This window comes from Engraulis encrasicolus, chromosome 19 (assembly GCF_034702125.1).
Source record: "Engraulis encrasicolus isolate BLACKSEA-1 chromosome 19, IST_EnEncr_1.0, whole genome shotgun sequence".
NCBI lineage: Eukaryota > Metazoa > Chordata > Actinopteri > Clupeiformes > Engraulidae > Engraulis > Engraulis encrasicolus.
In genome coordinates this window covers 2,453,378-2,463,631 of record NC_085875.1, presented here as the reverse complement: position 1 = coordinate 2,463,631, position 10,254 = coordinate 2,453,378, and the positions used below count along the sequence as shown (strand labels likewise).

The following is a 10,254-nucleotide window of genomic DNA, read 5'->3' as shown; positions in this document are numbered from 1 at the left end:
GTTCCGTGAGTGAACACCAAAGAAAGTGGATCTAACAAGAAGCGTCATTTTGTTTCCTTTCCGGTATCCACTTTATGTCGGGTGAACGCCCCTTTAGGAGACCTTAGGTTAGGAGACCTTCGGAGTCCTGAGGTTGAGAATCAATGAAGTCCCCTTAGCGCTGTAGATGGCGGTAGCGCACCTCTTGCGCAAACACCTCAAAAAGAGAAGAAGAGGTGGGGGACAACGCCCCCTTAGGACACCCAATTTGAGCACACGCTTTTGCATTGAGTGGGCGTGTTTTGCGATATCTTGGTTTGATTCAGTATTTTTGCCATAGAGGTAGAAAATAACACTAGAGAGGACCCCGCCCCTCCTTTTACGGCAGTCTGTAGCTATCTGGAGGTAGATCAGAGAAATGGAAATTAACGGAGAACGAGGCTCACCTCTGTCAAAAATGGCTTAATCATGTGAAAATGTCCATCAACACACTATACAAGGACAATAGTTGAAGTCATAAAATATATTATTTGATTTTTAAATGTATTTTATCGACTCATATGATTTCAGTAGATATGTAGCCTGACATTTCAAATCTGGTCTTTGATTAAAGTGTTACTTTGTATTTACACAGTTTTAGTTCATTTCTTGACAGGGCTGGGCGTGTTCTCCATTGACTTGCATTGCCTGAAGGTACCTACACTACCTACGGAAGTTGGGAAGCTCCAGCTGCCATTTCCCAGTGCTGTCGCAAATTGCTGTGTCCTCTCTAGTGTTATTTTCTACCTCTATGATTTTTGCTCTGGTCTTATCTCAATGCACTTCCTGTCCCAACAGGAAGTCCCTGTCCCACACTCTGGGCCGGCTACTCAGCCCCCTGGCCTCGCTGGACCCCTCGCACTTCTGGTGAGCTCAGCACAGCACCCATTACATTATATTCTGGTTAGCTCTGCACAGCACCTATTTCGTTACACTACATTACACTAAACAATACATTACACTATACCAGTGATTCTCAAAGTGTGGTCCGGGGACCACTGGTGGTCCGCGACAGAGCTCAGGTGGTCCGCGAGGGGATTTCTACTTGTCCAAGACACACTAGCAGAAGGTTATATTTGTAACATTATTACAAAGCCAAACATGTCTGAAGTCATATGTTCACCATAATAAGACAGGCTTGTAAATGTAAATAAAAACGAAGTGATCTGCATCAAATTTAGCGATGTCGAATTGGCACTTGTCAATTCAGTTGACAGGTGGTCCCTGAACATTTTTGGTGGGACAAAGTGGTCCTCGGCCTGAGAAAGTTTGAGAATCACTGCACTATACCTATTACATTACATTACATTACATTACACTTATTACATTACGTTACGTTACACTTATTACATTACATTAGACTCTGGACCCCTCGCACTTCTGGTGAGCTCTGCACAACACTCCCGTTACATGACATTACATTACACTACATTACACTACATTACACTACATTCAGGTGAGCCCTCTGTCTCTCTCCCCCTCTCTCTCAATTCAGTTCAATTCAATAGTGCTTTATTAGCATGCCGAATAAGACATCCATATTGCCGAAGCAGTCATACAAATCATTAGAGGAATCACAAAAACTAAAGGAAAGAAGCCATAGATAGGCCTATACATACACTTTAGCCAACAGTATGATACTCTCTCTCTCTCTCTCTCACTTTCTTTCTCTCTCTCTCTCTCTTTCTCTCTCTCTCTCTCTCTCTCTCTCTCTCTCTCTCTCTCTCTCTCTCTCTCGCTGTCTCTCTCTCTCACACACACACAAACACCATGTCATCTCTCTCTCTCTCTCTCTCTCTCTCTCTCTCTCTCTCTCTCTCTCTCTCTCACACACACACACACACACACACACACACACACACACACACACACACACATCATGTCATCTCTCTCTCTCTCTCTCTCTCTCTCTCTCTCTCTCTCTCTCTCTCTCTCATTCATATCATGCAGTGCCTCTCTCTCTCTCTCTCTCTCTCTCTCTCTCTCTCTCTCTCTCTCACACACACACACACACACACACTCTCTTTCTCATTCATTCCATGCATTGCATCTCTCTCTCTCTCTCTCTCTCTCTCTCTCTCTCTCTCTCTCTCTCTCTCTCTCTCTCTCTCTCTCTCTCCTTACTGCAGAGTATAGCAATATCCACTAAACATAGTTGCTCGGTGTTTTCCTCTTGCAAAGGTAACCTTGGCATCATGTCTGCAATGTGACAGCAGTGTGTTTAAAAATAAACTCTGGTCCATTAGCAGGGGTGTGTGTGTGTGTGTGTGTGTGTGTGTGTGTGTGTGTGTGTGTGTGTGTGTGTGTGTGTGTGTGTGTGTGTGTGTGTGTGAGAGAGAGACTCTGTGTGCGTGTGCGTGTGTGTAGGTGTTCGTTTTTGTGTTTGTGTTTGTGTGTGTGTGTGACTGTGTGTGTGTGTGTGTGTGTGTGTGTGTGTGTGTGTGTGTGTGTGTGTGTGTGTGTGTGTGTGTGTGTGTGAATGACTTTGTGTGTGTGTGTGTTTGTGGTGGGGGTTGATGGTGCCGCCACTGCATTCTTTCTGTAGGTCTCCGTGTCCTCCTGTGTGTGTGTGTGTGTGTGTGTGTGTGTGTGTGTGTGTGTGTGTGTGTGTGTGTGTGTGTGTGTGTGTGTGTGTGTGTGTGTGTGTGTGTGAGAGTGACAGTGACTTTGTGTGTGTATATGCTTGCGCACGTGCATATGTGACTTTTTGTGTACGTGCATGTAGTACCTTTGCGTGTGTGTGTGTATATATACGTATGTGTCTGCCCATTTGTGTGTGAGTGACTTTGTGCGCAAATGCGTGTATGTGTGTGTGTGTGTGTGTGTGTGATTGTGAGACGACTGGTTGCATGTGTGTTTGTTAGAGGTTGATGATGTCTGCCCAGCACCAGGAATGGAAAATGCATGCCTGGGTGTGTGTGTGTGTCTGTCTGTGTGTGCGTGTGCGTGCGTGTGTGTGCATGCGTGCGTGTGTGTGTGTGTGTGTGTGTGTGTGTGTGTGTGTGTGTGTGTGTGTGTGTGTGTGTGTGTGTGTGTGTGTGTGTGTGTGTGTGTGTGTGTGTGTGTGTGTGTGCTGTAGGTCTTCGTGTCCTCCAGGTTCGTCCTCCATAGGCAGGGGCGCCACCACAGGGGTGTGTGTGTGTGTGTGTGTGTGTGTGTGTGTGTGTGTGTGTGTGTGTGTGTGTGTGTGTGTGTGTGTGTGTGTGTGTGTGTGCATCAGGATGATTTAGGGGGGGCCAAAGACTCACAGAGGACGATGCTGAGGCATGCCATGATTGGGGTTGGGGACGAACTGAGATTATTTTCTTTCAGGGGGCCTACCATTTTCTAGAGGTGCCCCTGTGACTGCCTGACTAGTTTGCTACTTTAAATCCGAAAACAGAAAGAATGTGCCGTCGTGCACATCCCACCCATACGTAGGCTACAGGTTCTGTAGGAAAAATAATGGTCCACACACAATGAAAGATTCCAAATATGAGTTTATTAGCACAACATTTCAGACACACTGCAATTGGATGAGAGATAACGCGTCCGAAATGTTGTGCTTTGTGATGTATACTCCAGCACAACAATTCCGGTCGTTCTACGCATCCTTGTTGCTACGCATGCTACGCATGCTACGTTGCTACGCGATGATGGCATAAACACCAGACTCAGCCTCTGTCAAATCGAAATGCTTTCGGCTGTTTTTTCAAAATTAAATGAAAGTGCTTCATGTAAACTCTACGGAGAATAATTTTAATTCAGAATTATTGATTCAGAATTAAAAACACCATGTAAATGTGACCATTGTCTGGTTATGAAGAGGGGGACATCTTATGGTGCACTGTGCATCTTAGCATCGCGTTTTAGCGCATCACATTACATATTATTCCCAGATATGTATTTGTTCATGCTAAAGAATAACATTACTATAGGACTACAAGCTACTTTTAGATATGTTTCACACCTGACCACAATAGCAGAAGAAGAGATGGTTAGGGTTATTAACCCATCCCACAGACTCACTTCAGAAGGGGGATTTGAAGGTTGTTGGCATGAAATACATTACTGCATTAATGTAAAGGAAAACTAGTGTCTAAATAAGGTGTGAGAGCACTTAAGGAATTGGTGTGGCCTTCTACACTGCATGGATGATGAGCTCAGACAGGTACCAAGAGGAGGGGAGCGGAGGACCAGAGAAGAACTGTACAGTATGGCCGAGGGAGAGAAGGGGGAGTGGAGGAGGGGGGGGGGGCGGAGGACCAGAGAAGAACTGTACAGTATGGCCGAGGGAGAGAGGGGGGAGGGCGGAGGACCAGAGAAGAACTGTACAGTATGGCCGAGGGAGGGAGAGAGAGGAGGGGGAGGGGGGGGGGGGGGCGGGGGCGGAGGACCAGAGAAGAACTGTACAGTATGGCCGAGGGGAGAGAGGGGGGGGGGGAGGACCAGAGAAGAACTGTACATTATGGCCGAGGGAGAGAAGGGGGGGTGTGGGGGGGGGGGGGGGTACCAGAGAAGAACTGTACAGTATGGCCGAGGGAGAGAGAGGAGGGGGGGGGGAGGACCAGAGAAGAACTGTACAGTATGGCCGAGGGAGAGAAGGGGGGGTGGAGGGGGGGGGGGGAGGACCAGAGAAGAACTGTACAGTATGGCCGAGGGAGGGAGAGAGAGAGGAGGGGAGGGGGCGCGGAGGAGCAAAGAAGAACTGTACAGTGTGGCCGAAGGAGGGAGGGAGAGAGAGGAGGGGGGGGCCGGAGGACCGAAAGGAACTGTATGACAAAGGGACAGAGACAGGAGCAACAGTTACACACGTACCAATAACTTCTCATTTTTGAACTCTGACATGCCACCCATAATGTTGTGTGCATTGCAAAATTTTGAGCAAAACTGCGCTCTTACCCTGCTAATTGAACCTTCACACTTCACTTTACTGGTGCAATGTGCCATTAATGAAGATTGGCCAACAGGCTGTTTGAAATTGAGCCATGAAACTTCCCACACTAAAATGACAGGTGTCTCAGATATTTTGTCCAACCCCTGTATATATACTTCAGCCATTAAGACTCAGAGAGAGGAATTCATATTTAACGATTTAATGATAACATAGTTGACAATGGAATTGGCATAAGTAGACAGTATTTGGCGTAGGTCCAATCATCAACCCGGTGCTTGCGCTGGTGGATCCAGTAGAGCCTGCCGTAGCCGTGCAGCAGGAACTGGACCTTTAACCCCCCGGACAGGAAGACTGGACCCAACTGGTGGTGGCTACATTGCACTGTAACTAACAGAGAATGTTATGTTGGACAATGCTGTCAGTGTTGCAACTGTACACTGGATCTATAGTCTTTGTTAATCATCTAAATGTTGTTACTAATTAATTTTATACTGCTGTACAGTACTCTGCGCAGACCCCTTACCCTGTTCTTGCTGGTATTTCCTCCTTGTAAGTCGCTTTCATCGTCTGCTAAATGTACTGTAATGTAATGTAATGAGAACACAAGTGCAGACGTAAGAAATAGGTCAGTGTTCTAATTGAATTTTTTTTTTTAAACATTGAACATAACAGGAGTTTTTAAAAATAGAAATATCACCCACGTGCTTGGCTGTAGCACAGAGATGAGACTTCCCTGTAAGCTGTTAATAATAATAATAATAATAATAATAATAATAATAATAATAATGATAATAATAATAATAATAATAATAGTAATAATAATATACTGTCTGTAAACATCTAACTAGTGCTTTCGGGTTTTGTTTTAGCTGGTGGTGAGAACAAATTTCCCCTTGGGGATGATAAAAGCCTGTCTATCTATCTATCTATCTAACCTAACACTTTGTTAATAATTTTACAACCATTGCTTTTACAGTCAGCCTCTTTCAAATCAGTGTATGGTTTACAATTATGCTGACACACATCTACTATCTAGTGGCCGCTTGGGTGTGTGTGTGTGTTGTCTTAATGCCATCTTCTATTTTGTCAGTCTATTGCCTTGCCATCTGTCTGTCTGCCACCTTCTCTGTCTGCTGTATATTGTTTAGACACGCTTGGAAATCAGGGGTGGGGAACCTTTTTCACTCGAGGGGCCACTTCAAAGTCCTCCAAGGGCCGTAAAAGTACTCTGAGGGACGTACTGTGAACACAAACCAGGATTCCCCTGGCACTTTAGGTCTATATTGAAGGCAGCCACCTTTAACAGAACCCACCTTCTACATGTATAGGTAACCTGAATATAACTTAATTGTATTGAACATTTAATTTCTAAGATTCCTTTACAAAATCATTTTTCATGTTTCATGTGAAGCTGCATAACATTAAAATTATATCCCGGGCCGAGACATAGGATCCCCACCCCGTTGTAAATTATTGACTGATGTGAACTACAGTTAACTAGTTCACGAGTTTGTCCTTGAGTGCTTGGTGTACAGTTTACGTATAGTATATGCATGTTTGGCATGTTAGCTGGCCTCGGTCCTGGGATGCTTTAAACGGAGCTCATGCGGGATGAGATCCGCTTCCCCCCTATGTGTAGTATAGAGGAAGTGTAACTGGGTGTTCCAGTGAAATGGAGGAGTATGGGGAGGTGGTGGGACAATTCGGAAAGCCTTCGCGCATGACAGGCGAGAGAGGGAAGGAGGGATTTAAATATGCGCGAAGGCGGGAGCAAGTAATGACAGCTGTCAATCACTCTCGGACTTCCTCCAGAACTACGTTTATATATAAACAACATTTCACGAGTTTGTCCTTGAGTGCTTGGTGTACAGTTTACGTATAGTATATGCATGTTTGGCATGTTAGCTGGCCTCGGTCCTGGGATGCTTTAAACGGAGCTCATGCGGGATGAGATCCCAAAGATGCTGAGACCAACCAACTATGCCAGACGATGCACTCAAGACGAGGTCCGTTTACCTCCCAAAAAAGCGAAGTAGTGCGCAGCTGACTAGAGGACCGAGGGCCAAGCTTAAAAATAAACAGGCCTAAATAACCAAAACAAATAATTACAAGAATAATAATGATAATAGGCTACGTAACGCAGCGTGGTGAAACGGTGACGATCCGATAAGGGCCAATGCGAGTGAGAGCTAATGCCCGAGACAAATAGCCTATACCTGCGAGGTTCGCACACATGGCGCACAAGCGCTCAGAAAAGCAGCGGGACGTTTTAAATGCTGCCCTGATTGGCCATGTTAGATAGTAGCTGTGGTGGCTGCGAGTCTGTCACTGTCACGTGGTAAGCGCGAATGCAGGCTGAACGAGATATTAACCTATGCGGCACGCCAGCTATGGGAGCGTAACCAACTGGTTTGGAAAAGAATGAGTGACTGTAGCGAGAACGTGTGTAGGCCTGTAAGGCGTTCCGCTTCCCTGGTAAACATCTATGAGGGTATGCGAACCCGTTAGACAATAGCAGATAGGTGAACGAGATCTGATGGTAAAACTGCGAGGGTGAGGAGTAAAACAGAAATGGGCCGTCGGCCGTTGGGCATGGACTCGACTCTGGTGTCTGAAAATGATGGGTGGCGAAACAGAAAAAGGAGGCAGGCTCATGAGCCAATGTCGCTGGACATGGAGCTGATTCTAGTGTCGGAAAGGGATACGGGGTTAGGCTACTAAAAGAAAACGTTGAAGACAGACACAGGCCTAGTTGGGCGTGCGTGTGTGCAGTGAATTCAGCGAAGCTGTGGTTACAGCGCTGTCCATGGTGCTGGCAATCGAAATATCCATGCGCGTGGCTAGGGCTGTTCGAGGCACAGTGGTTGCCCATTCGGAGGTGGCTACTGATAATCTCAGAATTCAGGTAATAGTTACGTTATCATGAGGAGTTGTGACTGAGCTAAACCAGATGGCGAGTGCCTTGGGTGGGTGATGGACTTCATAAGTGCGCTATCTGAAATTAGAATTCAGTAGCCTATGCATACATCTTCGTTCTCGCTGGAGAACGGGCTTCTCGTGGTCGTCCGCGCGGCGAAGCGATCATGAAAGTGCTTAACGGGGTCGCTGGACCACTGCACTCGAGAAGTCGTGAAAGGTGCTTTACGGGGTCGCTGGAGTTAAAAGCGAATAGCAAAATTAGCGTGTTGGGCAAGGTCGCTGGCCGTGGTGCTGAATTACTGCCGAGCGGAAACCTGATATAGATAAAATCTGATGCGTGGGGCTCCAACTGAGAGCTCGGACGATACCCGCGCCCGCGAAATATGTGCGAATAAATACTGCGTTGATAATTGAGGGAATGAGATTCAGGTGGATAGGTAGGCGTGCCTGTACTAGCACGCAAGGAACTGGACAAATTACAGACGAGCAGGAAATACAGAGCAGATGTTAATTTAGACCTGTCAAATTTCATTACGGAACGACATTAATCGTGCAGGGTTCCCAGCGAGGTGACCTAAAGAAGAGCTAGTGGCCCTGTCAAATGGATGGCAATCCGATGCGCGCCACAATAACGAGACGAACAGAAAATAAAGCAGCGACTGTATGAATGTATGCGCCAATTGAGCGTCTGAAAATAGACGCAGCAACGGTGGCTGTCCAACTGGTGTCAAGGATAATCTCGGAAAGGCAGGTATTAGCTACATGCGTCTAAGGAGTTGTGAATGAGCCAAACGTCGGGCGAGCGCATTGCAGGGCTGATGGACAATCGACCGTTGTTTGTGACCAGGAGACACGCTGTGCAATTGGCCCGGGCAGACAGACGACAATCCTATGTAGTTCTAAATAAATGCGAATGCGGTAACCTCTTTGAATTGCGCCAGGAGTTTCTTTGAGGGAGAGAATTCAGAATGAATGAATGACCGAATCAATGGATGAAGAATGCTCTTTTGAAAGTCGATTTGGTTATAAAGCGTCTGCCAAATGCAATATAATAAAATAATTTGTGCATCCAAAGAGGTAACCCGTTAAAGGGTTCACGTGGTAACTAGGCGAGTACAGGGAGATGTTGCAATATGATCCAAGCGAGTGTTCTGAGGCATGTTTAACCATTACCCGTGCATAAATCGCCTATGCGCGCTGGGCTGTTTTGGGTGGGTGCCGTAACGGCGGGTAAATGTTTGAATAACAAAATTATGTGGTTAGGGTTCGGCGCTGCGGGGAACCGTTGCGCTTGGATACGCTTGGCGCAGTCTGGGAAACAATGGCCTGAGCTGTGGCACAGGGCCCAAAGGGTTCATACGTGCTTCCGCAACATGTCTATATCTGTGGGGTGACGAATGTGAACCGCGGAATTTAAGACGGATACAGCCTAAGCTCAGTTTGCATGGCAAAACAAAATGTCAGGCTTTAAATACCATGCATGGTGTGTCTGTGATGCTATAATGCGCAGACTACCAACGGCTCTTACGAATAGCCTATGAATTACGTGAGACACATGTTGACGGCCGAGCGTTTACCCGCTTAATCTGTAATGTGACTTAATCTTAACGTGCCGATAGCAAAAAAGGGGTGAAACACATTAGGTACTAAGAATGTAAGCCACTGCAGCATTGAGTAGTCTGGGGGTGGCGAGTCGTTACGAGCGCAATAGCGGTGAGGTTGGTGAGGACTAGCTGTGAAGTCATATTCGGTCCGAGCGGCGGCTCGAGTAGCCTCCGTGCGCACGCGGCGCTGTATGCAAAACTGCCTGTGGTATGAATGGTGGTGGATGCGGGCACCAGGCACGGGCACTCCTATGCATCGAGCTGTCGATGTGGAGCCGCCTGGAGATAACCCGCTTCTGAGTCGCGTCTTGCTGACGCGCGTAGATCCGGCACGAGCACTCCGGGGAGGTTGAGGGAAAGTTGGGTGGGGAGGGAGCAGCTGGCGCGGGGCCAACCGGAGGGAGACGACCGAGGGCTGCCTCGGCCGGGGGAGGTGGAGGGGGGGAGGGGGAGTAGCGACGCGGTCGCTAACGGAGCCGCCTGCGATCTGACGCATGTTTGGTCCGGGCAAATGGAACCCGGTGGCGCTCCAGCGGGAGCGGACCCATGTCGGACGGGTGATGGGGAGGGAGAGAGGGAGCAGTCGACAGTTGCCAACTGGATGGGGGATAGGGTGGGGAGGAAAGAGGGGGAGGGGTGTAGCGACGCGGTCGCCACCGACACGGCGGGTCTGAAGGCAGTTGCACGATGACGCTATAGCAGTGTTGGCCCGTGGAGAAAACGGGCAGGGGGTGTGCGTCGTCCAGTTGAGGTGGCTTCGATAGCATGGATCGAGGAGAGTGAATAATGGGTCGAAAATAAAAGGGCATTGGCGCTGGCCCTGAAAACGCGTGGGAA

At 47.6% G+C, this 10,254-nt stretch overlaps 1 protein-coding gene across 1 annotated transcript in view; it reads left to right on the top strand.

The window, feature by feature from the left end:
* Positions 1-817: 817 nt before the first annotated feature.
* esrrb (estrogen-related receptor beta) overlaps positions 818-10,254 on the top strand; it is a 58,957-nt gene continuing 49,520 nt past the window's right edge. Inside the window, exon 1 of the mRNA XM_063223958.1 lies at positions 818-885. The gene's annotated coding sequence lies outside the window, so the exon portion shown is untranslated. The remainder of the gene's footprint in view (positions 886-10,254) is intronic.